Source organism: Penaeus japonicus, unplaced genomic scaffold, assembly GCF_977035675.1.
Source record: "Penaeus japonicus unplaced genomic scaffold, GWHDUDI00000001_assembly GWHDUDI00000006, whole genome shotgun sequence".
Classification (NCBI taxonomy): domain Eukaryota; kingdom Metazoa; phylum Arthropoda; class Malacostraca; order Decapoda; family Penaeidae; genus Penaeus; species Penaeus japonicus.
In genome coordinates, this window is record NW_028234408.1 from 44,741,465 (window position 1) to 44,746,464 (window position 5,000).

Here is a 5,000-nt window from a genome sequence, read left to right on the forward strand (position 1 = left end):
GTGAACAAGATCTGTAGAAGCAAGGATAGTCTCAGAAAAAAGGGGCCATCTCGGAATCCGGGGGGAGAGGCAGGACCCGAGCGCGAAGTGTGAGAAGCGCGCCCGCCACACACCTCCGGGCCTCGGGGTAGCCAGAAGAGAACGACCCGCCATCACGACATGTTCTCGTGTCCCATTCAGCTGCCTGAGGAAAGGCGGGGCGAGAGAACGGACGGACGTCGATCTCTCGCCCCGACGCCTTTACCACAGGGGACGTCGAGGACAGGCCGTTCCCACCCTGACTACATCCGGGGCCTCGACGCCCGGACGTGCCGCAAGCACTCCCCGGAATCCGAAACCAACCGGAAATGGCGAATTTATCATACTGCACAGGATTTTAGCACAGACACAGGTCATCACTTATGGTGACAGAAGGACTGACTCGATTCACCAGACTTAAGAGAAGAAGAAGGATTTACTAAGTAAAAATTAGTCACACTGTCACTTTACTGTCCTGATGAAAGTTCTAAAAATAATGTGACGTTCAGCAGTCTTTTTAGCATGTGAAAATTCTAAAAATAGCAAAAGTGGGTTTAATCACAGGCACATTAGGATATGAATGTCACGGAGGGATGAGTGTGGGAGATGACGAGGGGGGGGGGAGGCTGGGGACACACTGGCGAGAGGAGAGAGAGAGGGGGGGGGGGGGAATGGAAGGCCAATGGGGGATAGATTCGAGGGGAGAGATGGAAGAAGTGAGAAGAGTAAAAAGGGAGTGGAGGGGGGTTTGATGAACAAGATTTATATATATATATGTATATATATATATATATATATATATATATATATATATATATATATATATAGAGAGAGAGAGAGAGAGAGAGAGCCAGAGAGAGAGAGAGAGAGAGAGAGAGCCAGAGAGAGAGAGAGAGAGCCAGAGAGAGAGAGACAGAGAGAGAGAGAGCCAGAGAGAGAGAGAGAGAGAGAGAGAGAGAGAGAGAGAGAGAGAGAGAGAGAGAGAGAGAGAGAGAGAGAGAGAGAGAGAGAGAGAGAGAGAGAGAGAGAGAGAAAGAGAGAGAGAAAGAAAAAAGAAAGAGAGAGAAAGAGAAAGAGAAAAAAAAGAAAGAAAGAAAGAGAGCGAAATAACAAAAGGAGAAAGAAAGAACAAGAACAAGAACAAGAACACGAGAGGAACAAACACAGAGAAAAAAGAGAGAGAAAGAAAGAGAAAAGGAACCACGGAAGAAAAAGAGAGAGACAAAGGACCAGAGAAGAAGACAATAGACAAGGCATTTCTTTCAGGGGGACAAGGGGGAGGGGGGGGGGGAACTGGCGCACGTCACTACACCTAGCTTGTGTCCACTCGTATACAGAACCCAAACGCGTGATCGTCCTCAGAACTAAGTAGAGCTTCGGCAGCAGGAATCGCACTCATGAACACTAAATAAAAGACATGACTATGCGGTTACATGCTCGTCTGATAGGGGGAGGGATAGGGGGTTAGGGGCAAGGGTGGGAGGGACGTTAGAGAGAGAGAGAGAGGGGTGTCAAGAGAGACAGAGTGAGAGAAAGAGGATAGCTAGAGTGGGCGAGTGATAAGGAGAGTGTGTGTAGGAGACGGAGGGAGAGGGAGAGAGAGAGAGAGAGAGAGAGCGAGAGAGAGAGAGAGAGAGAGAGAGAGAGAGAGAGAGAGAGAGAGAGAGAGAGAGAGAGAGAGAGAGAGAGAGAGAGAGAGAGAGAGAGAGAGAGAAAGAGAGAGAAAGGGAAATAAGAAAGAGAGAAAAATAACAGACAGACAGGCAAACAGGCTGAGAAAATAGACGCAAAATATCCGAGTATGCGCATGTGCCTGTATATACAAAACAATAAATTGGGGAATAAAAAAGAAAAAAAAACGATAACAATAAAGATGAAAAAATAAAGTAAAAAGTGCAGTTGGATAAAAAATAAAAAATAAAATATACATTAGAAAAAAAAAAAACACGAAAAATTATAATAGTTTCCCCTCGAGAAAAGAAAAAAAAAATGCCTCTAACAAGAAGCCAGCGATGCGGTACTCAGAAGACCAAAGCAAGGAAACGCAAACACAGCAATAACGAGGGAGAGAGGGAGAGGGACGGGCAGGGAGAGAGGGAGAGAGACGGGCAGGGAGAGAGGGAGAGGGACGGGCAGGGAGAGAGGGAGAGGGACGGGCAGGGAGAGAGGGAGAGGGACGGGCAGGGAGAGAGGGAGAGGGACGGGCAGGGAGAGAGGGAGAGGGACGGGCAGGGAGAGAGGGAGAGAGGGAGGGGGAGGGAGAGAGGGAGAGAGGGAGAGAGACGGACAGGGAGAGAGGGAGAGGGACGGGCAGGGAGAGAGGGGGAGGGACGGGCAGGGAGAGAGGGAGAGGGACGGGCAGGGAGAGAGGGAGAGGGACGGGCAGGGAGAGAGGGAGAGGGACGGGCAGGGAGAGAGAGTGGGGAAATGGGAGGGGGGTGAGGGCGGGGACTACAAGCAAAAGCAATCATAATGAGGCGGTATTGCTTTATGGGAGGGGAGGGGGGAGGGAGGGAACGGGGTAAGGGACGGTGGTAGGTGGGGGGGTGGGGGTAGAAAGAGGTATTACGTGCACAATAAAGGTGGAGGAATATATAACGGATGAAGAAAGGAGAGAGGAAATAAAAACAAGGAAAGGGAGAAGGGGAAAGGGGGGGAGGCAAGGGATAGAGGAGGAATAGGAGGGGTTGTTCATAGGGACGAATAATTCTAGAAAGATCCGATGTTGATAGCGCACATGGTGGAATCCCCGTGGGTGTGCCACAGGGGAGACAAGGGGAGAGCCTCGGGCGTAAAGAGTAGCCTGGGCGCCCCGGTGGGATTGGGGCCGGGGGCGTAGCAGGCCTAAGCGTTCTGCCGATGGTGGGAGTCGAGACTGAGGGATGGCAGGGGGGGGGGGAGGCACTGCGGGCCGGGGGCGACTGGGGAGCCAGGGGATGGAGGGGAGGGGGGGGGGCAGGAAGGTGGGTGGGGGGTGACACACGCGGTGTTGGAAGAACGCATACTTAAGGCACGGGCGTCAGGCTGTGGTGTTACCGGGGCGGGTGCGGGGCGGGGAGGAGGGGTGCGGGGAGGGGCTGGGGGAGGGGCTCCGGGAGGGGGCTCGGAGGCAGCTGCTTCGAGCGCAGCGACGCCCTGGCGGCTGGAGCGTGGTCGGCGAGCAGCCCTGCGTCGGCGGCGGAGGCGAGGTGCGCCCCCTGCAGGATCGAGTCCATAGCAGAGCTCGCGCGTCTGGAGACGAGGGGCCTGAGGGGGTCTCCCGCCCCCCCCGGTCCGCCGTGGTGGGGGCTCCCCTGGGGCGCGCGCGAGGGCGGCCCGTGGTAGCCTCGCAGGGAGGAGCTGAGGGCGCCGCGCAGGGGGGCGTGGGGGCCGCGCAAGGGCGACGCTGACGTGATCCGCAGCGACGCGGCGTGCGGGCGCCGCGCGGGGGACACCTGCGCACCACGGCGGGGGGAGGGCTGGGGGTGGTGTTGGGGGGAGGCGGGCCGGGGGTGCGAGGCGCGCATGGTGGGCGCGGCGCTGTAATTGTTGGGGACTGCGCTGCCTGCGGGCGGGAGAGTGTTGATGAGGGTGGTGGAGGGCGGCCCGTGGGTGTTGGAGAGGGCGGTGGGGGGGGCGGCCACTGTTGGGGTTGGTGGTGGAGGAGGGCAGAACCCCCCACCCAGCTGCAGGTGGTTGTTAAGACTCAACATTGGGATGGACTCGTCGCCGTTGCCTACCAAACAAACGGTAAAAATGAGTTCATGAGGGGAAGAGGAACGGCACCGTGGCCGTCCGGCTCACCGGCACTGGTGTCGGATGTGCAGTAAAAACCTCTTGCGGCTCAAGGCTAGGCCAGCTATTGCTCAGAGTCATGGTCCAGCTAGATCCACGCGCTCATATGCAGACCGTAACATAACGCACTCGCGCTTGGATGCACACTCTCTACGCGGACACACACACATTCACAGCGTCTGATATATAAACACACATTTTCCCAGTGTTTGATGGATAAACATCCACACATACAGATTTCACAGATAGATGCACACATTGCCCTATGTTTGATGCATAATCACTCACACATACATATACATATAACAGATAAAACGCACCTTTTCCCTAGCGTCTGATAGATAAACACTCAAGCAAACATATTTGACAAATAAACACACCCATTTTCTCAGTGTCTGATACATAAACACTCACATCCTTCCAGTATTTCAGAATTAAACACACAAAACTACTCAGTATCTTAGAGATAAAGACACATTTCCACAGCAATTTACGGTCAAACACACAGTTGACAAACACATATAACTCTCCAAACAGACACGTACTCTGTGAGACCAATCATTAATAATCACAAGCCTAGCCTCATTATCACATTCTCGTACTAAAATTCACCCAATGACACTGGTTCCCCGATCACCTATCAATACCTCAATGTGTCATTCCCTAACAGTTTGGACCCATGCGTACACAACGCGTATCAACACAGACACACATCTCTAAACACAGATATCCATTAACACACAAACATATACATGGAGAAACACCATAGACAAGCATACGCACATAAAGAACGCACACATACAGACAAACAGGTAGGAATGCATCCAAACACACACGCACGCACACACACACACAGAGTGAGAGTGAGTGAGAGAGAGTGAGAGTGAAAGTGAAAGTGAAAGTGAGAGTAAGAGTGAGAGAGAGAGAGAGAGAGAGAGAGAGAGAGAGAGAGAGAGAGAGAGAGAGAGAGAGAGAGAGAGAGAGAGAGAGAGAGAGAGAGAGAGAGAGAGAGAGAGAGAGAGAGAGAGAGAGAGAGAGAGAGAGAGAGAGAGAGAGAAAGATACAGACACACAGATAGATAGAGAGAGACAGATAGATAGATAGATAAATAAAAAGATGGATGAATAGAGAGAGAGGGAGAGATAAACAGATACCGAGAGCGATAGATAGGCAGACAAAACAATAGAGAGATAGATTCATGGATAGAA

At 52.6% G+C, this 5,000-nt stretch overlaps 1 protein-coding gene across 1 annotated transcript in view; it reads right to left on the reverse strand.

Annotated features, from left to right (window-relative positions):
• The window catches only part of Shaw (potassium voltage-gated channel shaker cognate w), a 328,667-nt gene that overhangs the window by 1,317 nt on the left and 322,350 nt on the right, over positions 1–5,000 (reverse strand). The window lies entirely within an intron of this gene.